Genomic DNA, 15797 nt, shown 5'->3' with positions numbered 1-15797 from the left:
AATTTCCTGAAACAGAACAAACAATAACGTTTATTTTTACACTAAGCCGCAAGGACCAGCAGGATGGGAGAAGAGTGGTGAGGCAACCATGAACAGCATTGTTGGTCAGGGTTAAAAATGGCTAACAGTGGTGTTAGGGAGAATTCTCACTTATGGCTAATTTCCCTTACCTAAAGAGTCCCCCAGCAGCTTTGCTGGATTTGAAGGGTTTGTTTCTTTTTACCTGCTAAAAGTGAGACTCTTTTTCCCACTCTTAGGGACTGGTCAACCAAATCCCCTATAGCTTTAAAAAGAAAGATGTTTCTCAAAGGGTGTGTAGGTCATATAGCTTACAAAGGAAAACATTTGATTTTACCATTGAGCACAGGTCAGGATGTCGCCACCAAAATGCTGATGGTCTCTCTAGGATGTTTATAACCGACTAGAGGTATGAGACTCATCCAGGAGTGGATTATATCCTCCTGTCCCTTAGTCTGGGGGGGGGCGAATGTTAGGGAGAATTCTCACTTATGGCTAATTTCCCTTACCTAAAGAGTCCCCCAGCAGCTTTGCTGGATTTGAAGGGTTTGTTTCTTTTTACCTGCTAAGAGTGAGACTCTTTTTCCCACTCTTAGGCATCTTTGCTATGGGTGTTCTAGGCTATTTTTGTGTTTAATGCCTATGGGATCTTTTCTCTCACCCATAGGAACCATCTTTATGCACACCTGTTACACCGCACCCTCCGTGCAGTGACACAGGGTTGTCTTAGTGACCCCAAACATAGACTCCATAACCTGGGACTGACTACTGTCTCCCAGGGCATGTAAAGTCACCATTGACTTTACTAACGATCTCTATGAACTAAACCAGTACACCCCATCTTAATATGGAAGTACTGGAAGGGGTTAATAGTTTTTCCCCTATGTTCATTTTCGAGAGGGTACCTTAAAGTCCCCCTCTACAAAGTTTCTGGCTGGTGGCAGTGGTTACTACCTTTTATATTCAACCGCAAATATTTCCCTATGGGATTTTCCCATTGTTCGAGGCTAACAATTTTGCTGACAGCCTCTAAAAACCGCTGGTTTATTTTATTATTAACTTTACTCCGGTAGGTTTTATTTGCCAGAACTTTGATATAATTTGTTTCTCGTGTCTTACTCTAAACTCCTAACCCAGGTCAGGGATCCTTTGTTCGCTCTTTTGGCGGGCTTCTGCCATGAAGCCCTCCTTTCAGCGCCTCTAAGTCTGGGGTGGGTCTGTTGTTTGGGAGGGGGAGTTGAACCCCTGGACAGAGTTGCCACAGAAACTCAGGTCGCACTCTAACCTGATAGGCTGGAGGTTCTCCCGCCAAGAAGACCACTCCACACTGTGTGAGTGACAGCTAGGCTGTATGAATGGGTCTCTTTCTGCATAAAAGCACGGTCTTGAGGACTGGAAGAGCAAGACGTTGCGACTGGAACTAGGGAACCGAAGGGGAGAGAAGCCACAGACATCTTCAGCATCTACTACACCGGTGAAGCCCTGCCGGATCGTCTCACCACTTTTCTTCCACACAACGAGAGGAGATCTACTGTGAAAGAGCCTCCTTCCCTTGAGCTGGTGGGGTCAATCAGTTCACCTTTCGCTTCCTCGGACCTGCCCTGGTCGAATCAACAGTGCCCAGCACTTGGACACCGGATAGCCAGGCGGCTATTGACCCGGACCGCGATTAAAAGGAGCGTACCTTTTAAACTTCGTTTGGCAGCACCGTGGCTGGTTTCACCCCGGGTAGTGCAGCATCTCGAACCTTCCTCCATGACGAGAGCCTCTCTTCCTCTGCTGGACCCCTCGACCTGCAGGAACTACCAGGAACAACTGCCACCGCAGGAGCCACTTCTTCACGTTTATGGTACATTGTTCCGCCAGGCCGCCCTTTCTCCGTGGTAGCCCTAAAGGTGTTTTAAATACTTTATCTACTTGTGGGGTCGGCCGCCCTCTCTCTTAACATTGTTTTTCGCCTCGCATCTACCTCTTCAATATTTTTCTACTAAAGACTTGACTGCAGCTACAAGAACATTTTTTGCTCCTAAGCTCTTGGTCCTGTACCACTGACTCTGGCTCAGGCCTATTGACTCTGGCTGATTTGTTAGATCTGCTCTCACTAGATTGGTTTTCATGAGAAATGTTTTGATGCACCTAAAACCTCTAAAGCCCTCTTCCTTCCTACTGTTTTAAGTTTTGGAGTGCCATTTTGCTCAGTTTTCATTCACTTATCTTTCTGCTAAAGTGTTACTGTGGATTACTTGTTCACAAAACTTCAGGGAAGTGTTGCTAGGGGCTGTCTGAAGGTATTTCGGTTTAACTTGTGCTTTCCCTCGCTTTCGTTAAATTGTAGAGTGCCATTTGTAGTTGGTTTTCACTGTGCCGTTTTGCTCAGTTTCCACTCTACCGCAAACTTGTCTACAATTGAATAGAGTGTTGTATTTCCTTTTCCTTGACTGAAATTTAACTTACTTTACCAATTGTGATTATGTGTTGACTTAGAAGTGTATAAAATAAATATATATTCTCTTTTAGATACAAAGATTTGGTCAGTGTTTCCTTGCTCCATAGTGCTGTACTACCTATTGTGTAAACCCTGAATACTGCTCATCTCCCTCTTGAGATAAGTCTGACTGCTCAGCCACAGCTACCAACTAAATCTTTGTGGTACAGATTGATACCAAAGGGGATTTATTGCTCTCACCTGTAGTCCTAATCTGGTGTAGTGCTCCCTAAGGGAACTGCACTGGAGCCTGCCTAACAAGTGGTAGCAAGAAGGAAATTCTTAGTATTAAAAGGATGCAATTCAGGATTTTATTTTATTTTTTGATTTTGAATATTAATAGCGCACTCAGAACGGACTTAACCGTATAAAGGTGCAGTTGGACCTAGAGGAAAAACAATAGCACGGTTGTAATGAAGGATGAACAAACCACCAGAATAGCCACCTTGCCACTATTTAAACAGGAAGGTTTTAGGTGCCTTCCAAAACTGTGCAAGTGTCTGACAGCCCCTAATCTCCAAAGGTAGGCAGTTCCATAGTTTGGGGGAGAAGACGGCAAATCTTCTGTCTCCTCTAGAGACGCATGTCAAGTGGGGGATACTCAGTAGCAGCTGATCTTTTGAGAAAAAGGGTGTAAGTAGGATGTAGCAACAGATTGTAATACTTGGATATTCCGGAGCCAAACCATTTATACAGTTTAAAAAAAGGCAAGCCACCTTGAATTTAATGCAGTCCTCCACTGACAACCAGTGCAGTGATCTGCGAAGAGGGAGATATGAGCCGATCTGCCAAGTCGGCCAACCAATCTGACCGCTGTGTTTTGTTCTTTCTGGAGCCTGTACATCTGTTTGGCAGTGGTGCCTCCCAGAAGACTATAACAATAGTGCAAGTGGGTGCTTGATAGAGCACCCACGACTGCGGCGTAATCCTCCTCAAGGATAAATGGTAACGCCCGATGGAGCATGCACAGAGAGTAGTGGACTGCCTGGACCTTAGCCCAAACCAATGCTTTGCTTCCCAGGTTCTCCTGCCAAAGGCAGCCTAGATTCTAAATTATGGTGGCAAATTGAAGCTCCTCACAGAGGATACATGGGAAAAAAGATTCCCTTGCAGCCCTAACCAGCTGCCTTGGCCCTAACAAGATAAGCACATTTTTGGCTGCATTCATCTGAATCTGATTTTGTACCATTCAGTTGTTTATCTCTTCCAGGCAATGATTAATCTTGATAAAAGCATCCTCAATATTGTCAATTTTGGTGTAAATTTGTGTATCGTCGGCATACGAATGATAGCTCAGACCATGATTCTTCACAATATTCAGCACATGCTGCATGTACAAGTTAAATAGCAGGGGAGACAGTGAAGATCCTTGCGGTACTCCACAGCTCTTTGCAATAGATTCTGATGCAAAGCCCCTGAATTTCATCCGCTGTTGTCTGTTTGCCATAAATGACCCAAACCATTTAATAGCCTGTTCCGAGATGTTCTCAAGCGATCAAGTATCATATCATGGTCAACTGTATCGAAGGCAGGAGACAGGTCCAGCATCACAAAAGGCACAAGCCCCCCTTTGTCTGTGAACTCCAACTGCTCATCATACACTGATAGCAAGGACATCCCAGTCCCGTACTTAAACCGAAATCCTGGTTGAAGCCTGTCCAACAGCACCACCTTCTCAACAAAATGTTGGAATTGGGCGGTCAACACTTTCTCCAGTATTTTTCCAGACCATGCTAGGCCTGCAACAGGCCGCTATTTCTTCAAGCAAATAGAGGCGTAATGGTGAAATTGTTTTGCTTGCTTGGAACCAAGGCCTGGGCCAACAATTTGGACAAATTCTTAGCCAGGTGTCTGGCAGCACAGGCAGGTAGTGTAAACAAGTGTAAACAAGGAATCATTTGTGGGCTTAAGGTTCGAGGTAAGGGATATGCATATTTTTAAGCAGTTCTCCCTAAACCTATTATGCGCTGTCACCCACCTGGTGTAAAACTGTAGGTTCCAAACTGCACTTATGCTGCAGCAGCCCTGAAGGTTTTCACTATTCACTTGATGATTCACCATCATTTCCTTGGTGAGCTCCGACCGTAGAGTTTTTTTGAGGATGCAATTCCTGATGTGTACTCAGAGGGATTTAAGTTCACAATGGGGGTCATTACAAGGTTGGAGGTAAGCTACCCCCTTACTGGGTACCAGATCCGGGTTCCTCGAATGAGGAATTACCGGCCCATTCCAACCTTGGAGGACCCGGTAATTCCTCATTTAAGGAACCCAGACCCGGTACCTCCCCATTCCCATTCGACCCCCATAGGGCTCAATGGGAATGGGGAGAGAGCTGACAACGGGCCCGTCAATAACGGGCCCATTGTTAGCACCCTGGTCTACTCGCGGAATCCGGTAAGGGCGCCTGGTAAAACCAGGCGCCCTTACCGAGTCACGCGAGCAAACCTCATAATGCGGCGGTAGTGGTTTAACGGGGCCGGCGGCTCTACCGGCCCCATTAAACCCCTAACGCCAACCTTGTAATGACCCCCCAATGTCTAATGATACACCAAGTTCCCCTTTCTCCTAATCAAGCAATTTTGTGTGGCTGGCTGTGAAGTCTTTACCCAGGTATGTGGCAGTCTGTCTTGTAATAATTCTAGTTTCTACAGCAACCAGTATTCTCTTTGTGAGTCTTCCGGCTATCTCTGTTAAACGTCTAGAGGTAAGGCGTGGCAGCAGACATTACCCGTAAGGGCAGTGTTAGTGCAATACAGGAGTGTTCACATATGACTATGACGTGTCTGTTGAGTTGCAGGGCCAGCAGAGGTCGAGAGGGGGGCACATTTGTGTACTTCGGAGTGTATGAGAGTTAGACTGAGTCTAGATCAGGACCGGTTATTTTAGAAACAGCTTGTTAACGTTGAATGCATAGACCACCGTTTGTTGACTGGCCATTAGAATGCTTGAATGGATTCAAAACTTTGAGTCTCAAGAAAACAGCTGAAATGAGAAGCGGGGAAGAGCGGTCCAGGCAGCACTTATTTTCAGACATAGGGCTAATTTGCTGGTCCCACAGAAGTTAAAATGTTCATGGTTTTCAGAAGCATTGCTTTATTCCCTTTTACATTTCCACTTTTGAAGCTGGTGGAAACGTAAAAATGAGCATTGGCAGTGATGGGAACTTTAAGGCTGATCACTGGTAGTGTGCAATATACACCATTGGGTGTAGAGCAGATGATTGCCCTCTCCCCAAGTGGGCGCTGAGGACCAATGCAAATGCAAGTTCAGGAGTGGCAGACTGTTGAGCTGTGCACTCACACTTTTTCACTCTACTTACAGACAAGCCAGTTTTGTGAATCAAGCTTCTTACATGCAAGGTCCTGCATATTTCTCTGTATTGTGGTCATTGTCTTCGATTACATCTACAGTATAATATTCAATTGAACTGTCAAGAATGGAAAACGTTAAAAGAACACATTTCCTGAAATGCTTCCAGGGTTTGGATGTTGGAATAAAAAAGGTTTAGCTATACCTCCAAGTGAGTGTGATTGTTAGCAACTTAATAGGGTCACTGGGATTTTCAGAAGGTAATTTACATGATTCATATGCGCTCAGGTGGTCTAGAGTGTATAGTTTTTCAACTCATTTTAAAGTAATACAGAATCTACTTGAAGCCTTCTTTCTTATCTTTAGCTTAGAGTTGTATTTCATTTCGCCATGGTTTCACAATTAAGTCAGAATACAACATGTATTCTTAAGAAAAATGTTGTAGATGTTTAGCAAGTGTGTCTGATGACAATCTACATGAAAGAAATATTTCCCTGATATACAACCTATCTTTAGATTGAGGGTCTGATAATGATCAAACCAAAAGGCTGCAAAAGAAAACATACATCCACTACATTCTCTACTTCCCTGTTCTGCAGAGACCCACAATGTGAACACGCCGATTGACAGGATAGGCCTTGTATGGATGCATGCAGGCATTTATTATTTAATGTGTTTGCATGCATTCATGTGTGGCTTGTATGAATGCATATATGTTTGGTGGTGTTTGTTGTGTGTGAATGGTGTGAATGTGCTGGGGAAAGTGTGTGTGGGTGTTGCGTGTGTGATTATGTGTATAGGCTGGCCTACACTGAATGTAGTCCAGTCTATCACGTAATAACACTTACTTTTCCTTTAGCCAAGATGTGTATCAAGGGTAAAGCAAATATGATTTGGCTAAACTGGCATACTTTGAATGTAGTAACACTTGTCTTTATTTTATAATTGATACACAGTTACTGTGCATCAAGGGTAAAGCAATCTTGGCAAATTCAAACAGCTCCCGAATGACTGTCATAAATATATTAAAAAAATAATTCTCAAACAAGTCACCCTCGGGTTACTAACATCACCTATTAGGAAACAACCACACCAGGTTGTATGCTGTATATATTTTTGCACATGTTTTAGTTTTTTTTGCATTTGACCTCATGGTCAGCTTTTTATATATGATATATATTGAACAAACCTTTGTATATAATTTCATACACTCGACCACTCCATCCTTGACATATGCTTGATATGATGGTATAATCACTTTTTTTTGTGAATTTGTGTCTCCAACAAATTGTGCAATATCTATGGGTAGCTATTTGGGGCACTTTTGTATTTGAGGTCCATCCAATGTAGGACAGTCTAGCCAGACAATATTAACATGTATCATGTTTGCTTTACCCTTGATACATAGTAACTGTAATTACTTGATACACTGGCCGATCTTGGTAGAGCCAGTCTGGGTATACTTTCTTTCTGTGTCATTATTTACTAGCTGGGAGTACTTATATAGTAACACTGGCATATATTGGTGGAACATGAATATACATGTATGGGGATAGCTGGCATTAAAATCTTTTATACACTAGCATCTGCTGTATGCAAAGGCATAATGAAAATGGCCCGGTGCACCTTTGGTAACTTGCATTTACTGGGGTTTTTCATGTGTTACAATACACAATTGCAAACTGTGTGGCTTTCTATTACATTTTTTTACAGAAAGAGCTGTAAAAAAACATTTTTTAAAACAGAGAATGCCGTGAACCACTCTTGTTTGGTGCAGGCTCCCTCGCTGCATTCAGTCACTCCCGCATATTAGGCACATACATTTACGGACTTACAGTTCAAAAATTCATGATCCGCCACTGGTGGTTCTTGCTAGAAGACAGCACAAGCTCTGTGCCACATTCACAAATGGACTTTTCCTAGAGAGTGCTGTTGCCTACCTAACATGTCACAAGGACAAAAGCTAGTGTTGTCACGTCTCCCGTTGCTCGCCCCATTAAGAATCACACGATCACACACCCCACACCACACCTAACCACAAGAGCAGTCCCGGCACATAGAAAGACCCAGCAGTTTGCCTGGCATAGGAGGACACCAGCCTGTAGCTCCGGCGTCTACTGTCCTTTGTTTCGCTGGCAGTTGCCATGGAGGCGCACTCACGGCTGGTTACGCCCACGGAGACTCCCACGGCAACCCCGAACATCCGGCGTCCCGTGACCACATGATCACGTCACGTCTCACACGTTCACGGGACACATCACGTGACTACTTAATCAGTTTAAAAGCATCTTGGCAACGTGGGTACAGCGCTTCACAGCTGATCTCTTGAGGATTGTTTAGCGCTCTGGTTTACCTGTTTATGATCACGGACTTTGCGACCTCGGACTGTTCTTCGGATTTGTCTTGCCTGCCCCTCGGATTTCTGTCTCTTGGATTCCGCCTTGTTTCCCCGGCTCCTTGACCTTGGAACTCTCTCTTGGACTGACTTGGATTATCCTCTCTGAACCTAGAATCTTGGAACTTGGTTTTGAACTTCTTGCCTTACTGGTCCATCTACAATCAGACCCAGGTGTGACTCACCTACGAGCCGTGCAGAACGCCTCTTTCACCATCATCAGCAATCTGTGGCTCTCACCACGTTTAGGACCCCACTTACAACACTCCTGGGTAAGCCTTGTTAATACTGATTGTTACCCGTTACCCGTACCAATTGTACTGCTCCTGTTTAACCATTAACCATTGCCTTGCAGCGGTCAGGGGTCCTTCCGGCGTTCCTGCTACCTGATAGACGGCTCAACACACCTGTGGCCTCAAAGATTGCACAGACAGTGTATCCTTTCTGTCTGTGCGGTACTTGGGGACGGAGATACAATAATCTGCACGACCATCAAGATCAGAACAAGTGTCTTCTCTGGGGAAGAAAATGTGTAATTATTTGCGTGACTTATAAACATGGTATACAACTCAGTCAAAGCCTTTTAAACCAAAAGACCCTTTTCTGGCTGGATTCTTTCAGATTCCACAATGAGGTATACATTTCTTTTTGAAGCAAGCTTGATACAGAATGGTAAAGCCTAAGAGTCCTGGTGGATTGCACCCTCATGTGTACACCGAAATAACTGAGCTGCTCATTGTTTTTCATTGATTGTTTATTGTTAATAGTTCTTATGACTCACTGCAATATACTCTTCATCCTCCTAAACTCTACACTATGTGAGCTAACCCGTTGACCCTACAAACCAAAGACCAGACAAATAAAATAAAAATATAAGAAAGACCCAACAAACCAAAGACTTAACATAAGGTATGCACTAGTTGTGTTATGTATTCTTTATTTAGTCACATTGGTAACTGAGCCTTTTTCTTTGTATCCCAGACATTGGGCCTCATTAGGACCCTGGCGGAGAGGGTATTACGCCAGCGTAGTGCATGGCGTACCTCTCCGCCATACTACGAGTTCCCGTAGCGCCATGGAGGTTTTCTCCGCCTGGTTTTACCAGCCGGAGAAAACCATGGCGCTACGGGACCTCGTTGTTAATTACGCCACCGTATTTTACGGTGGCGTAATTAACTCCTTCCCCTCTCCCATTATACCCTATGGGGCAAAAATGGGAATGGGGAAGGGCAGAATGGGGATTGGGGATTTACCGCTCCGCCGAGGTCGGAATGGGGCGGTAAATCCGCCAACCCCCATGGCGCTATCGGCGGCTTTCCGCCATGCTTCGCGGTGCATTTAGCACCGCGAAGTCCGCCTGGGTCGTAATGAGGCCCATTGTCAGATATAACCTTATTTTGGTTTTACTGTTTACTCAATTGTCATTATGTTTGCCATGTGCTTGGAAATGCTTTATATTTAATATTTTTTATGTCATATATGTTACTATATTCATTTATATTCTGTTTCCAGGAACTGTCTAAAATACAATTGATCAAAACTATTCCCATATATTATAATATAATTCATTCATAATCATTTTTAATTTGGGCTGCATTTTGACTGAGCTACATGAATTGTATACCATGTAATAAGCCACGAAAATTATTACAAAAATGTTTTCCCTGAGAAGACACTTACTTTTTTCCTTGTGATACAATCCATAGTCTCCTCTGTAGTAAGGGTGCAACTACCTTTAGTACATACTACCTAACATATCAGGCAGCATAATTTACCTGATTTTTTAAAAATTCACTATCTACATATTTATTCACTTTGCAACCTAGCCAGTCTGGGCTAGCGGTCCATTTTAACACTGCCTTCCAAATGATGTCAGTACGAATAAGTTCCAGTGTGTTATTGCCTCGTTTATTCATTCTCTGTACCCTGCCTTGTGTGGGGAATGTTGATTAATCTCCTGCAATCGATTCCCAGAGTGCAATACTATGGGGGTCATTAAGAGTACTCCGGTCTGAAAGAAATGGTGGTAAAATGGTAAGTACTACCGGCTCTGGCATTGTTTCCAGGCCAGAGTACTCATAGGGCCTCATTACGACTTTGGAGGCAGCCATGGTGATATTAGCGCCATGGCTGCCTCCAAAATCGTGTCCGGTCTGGTGGAGAGGGGACTTACCGGGACATTCTGCCCTAGGCGAACCCGGTAAGTCCCCATTCCAAATGCCATTCCCCATTCCCATTTGAGCCCCCATAGGGCTCCAAGGGAAGGGGGAAAGGCACTAATAACGGGCCCGCTAATTGCTGGCCCGTTTTTAGCTTCAAGGTCCCTTAACGGGTCCCCTAAAGAACGTGTGGTCAGACCACACGTCCTTTACGGTTCCTGCTAAGGGACCTTGGAATTGGGCAATAAGGGATTACCGGCAACGGTCTCGTTACCGGTGCGCCGGTCAAGTGGCACAGCGAGTAGAGCACTCGTTTTGACATCCGTGTATAGCTTGCTAATGTAGGTTCAAATCCCGGCAGGGCCAAACTCAGCCTTTCATCCTTCCCAGGTCGATAAATGAGCACCACACACCGTGGGTAATAATAAGCAGCGCTCAGATACCTGAGGGTTTGTAGCACTATATAAATGCGAAATTAATATTATTATTATTATCCCTTACCGCCCACCTTGGAATGAGGCCCATAGTCTGATGGTAGGGGCAGTGAACTAACGGCAGGCCCAACCTGCCACAAGTTCAGGCACCTACCAGCAGAGAAATCACGGAAGCACCGGCCCCATTAACAACGGTACCAGTGCTTCAGTGGTTCCCATTCCATGGAGTGCTATCGGACTCCATGGAACGGCAATTTACCGTTGTTGCCGGTTCCAGTAATATCCTGGTAACACCGGGATATCGGGCGTTGGCAACAGTAAGAGGAGTTTGCTGGTAGCGGTGGGTTACCTGCACACTCCTAATGAGGGCCTCTGAGTTGCTGCTTCAAAATATAATGGATTTTTGTAAAATAATATTCATATACATTTTGAAGCAGTTTCTCTTATAAGTATTCAAGGATGTGTCGACAATATGTATAAAGTGTTTTATTTCCTTGAAAGGCATAATGAATATTCCATTAAAATGAAACATTTTAATAGTTACGCATTAGATTAAAATGTGCAATCTAGCCTTTCTTTAAGTAATGAGCTGGAAAGACATTATGTTGGTGCCAGCCCACCTCATCTGTGTTTGCTGGATTAAAAAGTCTGGATTTCTTATGCAAGTTTACAGGAAATTAACATGTATAAAATGGAATGAAGGGGCACAGTCACAATCTCATATAAAGACTATCTTGCTTCAGATAAACACACTTTAGGAAAAACAACATATGCGTGTAGCCTGTACCTTTCAAATGAGCTTTTACTTCAACTAAAATCGATATTTACCTACAGAAAAAAAGAGCACAAAAGTAAAACCGGTAAGTGTTCCGTGTTTTATAGATTGATGTGTTTTCTAAGTTTCTATGGAGCAACTGCCAGAAAATGTGACTTTGGCTTGGAAAAAATGTGTAGCATATTTAATACCGTTTTATGACTTTTAAGAAATGAACCTGAAATAATAATGATTAACAATGGTTTATTTTGCCTGAAAAGTTGGCAATGTACACAGACACGTGCTAATTACCTGTTACATGAAATGAATGATGTTTTTCGAGTAATTTCCTGAAAGGAGCATATAAAACATGAGCAAGAACCCACATGTCATCATTACACGGCCTGACGGGGTGCCGTTTCCTCTGTTAGTAATTCATTGTGCCATGTCGGTCACGTTGCACATGACACCTTCCCACTCACACTCAGCCTTGCATTGCATGAGTGCACTGTACACGGCAGATGATTAATCAGGATATCTGAGAATTACTGGGCCTCATTACGAGGTGGGCGGTAAGGGATTACCGGCACCGGTAAGGGCACCGGTGCCGGTAATCCCTTACCGCCCTACTACGAGTTCCCTTTGTGGGTCCTTCCTTAATGCCTGGTTTTTGCAGGCATTAAGGACGGGACCCGCAAAGGGATACCGGGGTCAATAATGGTACTGCAATCTGCGGTACCGTTATTGCCGCCTTCCCCCTTCCCATTGAGCCCTATGGGGGCTCAAATGGGAATGGGGAATGGCCCTGGTGAAGGGGGAAGTACCAGTCCCGCCGACCTCGGAATGTACAGGTAATTACTTCATTCACCAGCCCGGAGTCAAAAGGGTTTTATTAGCGCCATGGCTACCTCCAACCTCGTAATGAGGCCCACTGTCAAAACTACCGTAGGAAGCCAGCACAGATTCAGAAAAGAAAGATACATCGTTGGACAATGCACATGTACATTCAAACAGCATTTCTACACTGCACTGCATATCAGAAAAACAAGTTTCCAGATGTTAACTAATAACAATGCTATTTGCTCAGCAGGCAGCAGCTGCAAGCTAATATGGCAGTAAAAGACATGCTTGTGGAACGATATGACGTGAAAAACTCTTACCTCACTGGTCGAAGTGTAAGTATTGGATCCATGTTCCCTGATGGGCTATCCCCGCTCCACATCACCACACCCCCTCCCACGTGCAATACAAACCTCTAAAGAAATGCGCCTGCTGTTTAAGGGAACGTTCAGTACAGTGCACTGAAGTCCAAGTTTCAACTTCTTCCAAGACTTGTATATTAAAAAAAAACCATACCGGCCGGTTTCTTGTTCAAATAAAAGTATAGGAACAGTAAAACTTAATTTGCCCCCATAATATCAGAATTAGCCACCAAGGACCCATTACGACTATGGTGGTAACAGTGAGAACATCTAGGGCCTCTGGTAAAACCTCTATCACCAATACTGCATCCGGTAATGGTAATTTACAGGCCAATTTAGAGCCCTATGTAGTCTAAGGTTATTTCCCATTTTTTAGCCTCATTGGACCTGATTGGGATTATGTGGTAAGACGACGCATGGTAACATTGTGTGCCAGTAATCACCCCCATAGAAACATAGGCACGATTTAGATGGGGTTAACACACCAAATTGTGTGGTCTGGGAAAAGCAGCTAATATTCCAAAAACCACAAGCTTTATCGTTATTGAACTACTTGTAATGAGACCTGTAGCTTTTAAGATGTCACATGTTTTTTTTTTTTTTTAAATCTAACCTACTTAAGGCACAGAGGGAATGCTGAAACTAAATCCACACTAGTTTTTCAAAAAACGAATGGACAAAAAAAACTCCATAATCAGTTTTCCTATTTTTTGAAATCTGCAAAACCGAACCAAAAAAGGGAGGTCCTGACAGTTATCCACCAGCTGCCTGTGGAATCCAGAATCAATTTTGAAACCCAGAAAGCTCAGGCTATCCTGTTTCAACTAGCTCTGTAAGTGAACCCAACCAACGTCATAGACAGGTAATGTTATGTTATTAGGATTTGGACTGAAAACTGCTGCCATTTGCACAGGGACGTGATTTCACCAAAATGCCAGGGGTAGCAGAAGTGACATCACACGACCCTTGACCTCTGAGGACATCACACGAAGTGATGTCATTTGACCCCACCCAGAAGTGATATGACGGAAGCGATGGCACATGACCTTTCACCCCTTAACAAAACAGAAAGTGGCATCACATAACATCGTTCCTAAGCACACTACGAACAATATGATTACAATATCACTATAATGTGATATACATTTCATACAAGAATGGATCCCCATTTGTATCATTAAGATCAGCGGCCCATATTCCCCAATTACTGTGAATGCAAGCAGACGTCCATGGCCAAATGATAATGATGTGCTATTATTTAGCACTTACGCTTAGACGCTTTATATAGAACAAATATACATACAATATCAGCCAACCTGTGTTGGTACTCATTTATCGACCTCAGAAGGATGAAAGGCTGAGTTCAGGTGTTTAACAACAGACTAAATCGGTTACTCACCCCCTGAAGTGTGCCTGAAATTATAAACCTTTAACGAGTCTAGCAATTATTGTATAGAAATCTAGAAAGACAAATTATTTGGTATTCCCATTATTTCTTATTTAGGGTCACTGCTGAACGTGTTAGACTTGAGGAACCCATGGTCTTTTTAACAAGCATAGCATTAATATATATTCAGTGAAAAAACTTTGTCAAAGGGACGTTATGGTTCCAAGTAAAGCCGAAAAACCCTTGAAATTCGCCAGTTATGGTAAGCTAAGCAACCATAACTCGTGCCACCACCGTGCACTGCTAAGACTAACACCCAGGACATCAAAGATGACATCACAAATGTCATTGATGACATCACTGATGACATCACATGTCCGGCTCGCTCTTTTTTCTTTTGCTGACATGTCTAGGCCACATGGTTTTCTTCAGTAACAGTCAGAAACTAAAAATGTTATTTTATTTGTAGACGTATCCTTCAAGTAGGTTCTTACAGTAATTCCCTTAGAGTCCAGTCACATCATATGAAACATATACATACGGGAAGACACAAGCTTGAAAGACAGCAATCCTTTTTGTGCATAAAGATAATCAATAGACTAATGAGCACTTTCTGATAGTTCTGTTGTTTTTTTATGGCTTTATTTTCCCTGTATATAATCAGATTTGTATACATTGTACTCACACTACTTTCCTTACGGTCAAATCACATCAAGTGATACATATACATAGGGTAAATAGCAGCTTTGAAACAGAGCAATAATTTATTTGCATGAAAATAATCAGTTAAGTTATGAATTGTTTCTGCTACTACTTGTGCTTTTTTGCTAACTTCACTTTACCTGTATATTCCCATGTTGGTATGTGTTCTTGTGTATTTGTGTTTTGTCTATAGTAATGCAATTATTTAATACATGTGTTTTATTAGCTACTTATTACATATTTCACAGTACACAAAAATCTATTAAAAAACAATTAGCATTTCATTATTCAACATATTAACATTACGAATATTATACCTTCATCTTGTACGCTGCACACAATGTTATGTTTCTGTATGAGTAGCTTAGTATACTAGATAGAACCCCATAATAGAATGCTATTTATATCAATGCATCGTTCAATGCACTAATTAGGGTATGATATTTACTGCAATGATCCTTGAAACTTGTTTTGCAACATTATAATAAGAATCCCTTGTACACATATTTCATGAAAAGTACATACACATGTGATGTCATCAGTGATGTCATCAATGACATTTGTGATGTCATCTTTGATGTCCTGGGTGTTAGTCTTAGCAGTGCACGGTGGTGGCGCGATTTATGGTTGCTTAGCTTACCATAACTGACGAATTTCAAGGGTTTTTCGGTTTTACTTGGAACCATAACGTCCCTTTGACAACGTTTTTTCACTGAATTTCATAGGTTTTTAGTAGCGCAACTTAACCATAACATCCCTTTAACAAAGTTTTTTCACTGAATTTCATAGGTTTTTAGTAGCGCAACTTAACCATAACGTCCCTTTAACAAAGTTTTTTCATTGAATTTCGTAGGTTTTTAGTAGTGCAACTTAACAATAATGACTTTAACTTTATATACATATCATATGGAAGTGACTGAATCTCTTCTACTGTACTTGATGTCCACAAACT

The 15797-nt window shown here is 42.7% G+C and overlaps 1 protein-coding gene across 1 annotated transcript in view; it reads right to left on the bottom strand.

The window, feature by feature from the left end:
- ADAMTS19 (ADAM metallopeptidase with thrombospondin type 1 motif 19) overlaps window positions 1-15797 on the bottom strand; it is a 2156963-nt gene that overhangs the window by 1834415 nt on the left and 306751 nt on the right. The window lies entirely within an intron of this gene.

The sequence above is a fragment of the Ambystoma mexicanum genome, chromosome 6p (assembly GCF_040938575.1).
Source record: "Ambystoma mexicanum isolate Mex_15411 chromosome 6p, UKY_AmexF1_1, whole genome shotgun sequence".
Lineage (NCBI taxonomy): Eukaryota > Metazoa > Chordata > Amphibia > Caudata > Ambystomatidae > Ambystoma > Ambystoma mexicanum.
The sequence above is the reverse complement of the archived record's forward strand: the minus strand, read 5'-3'. Positions and strand labels throughout refer to the sequence as shown.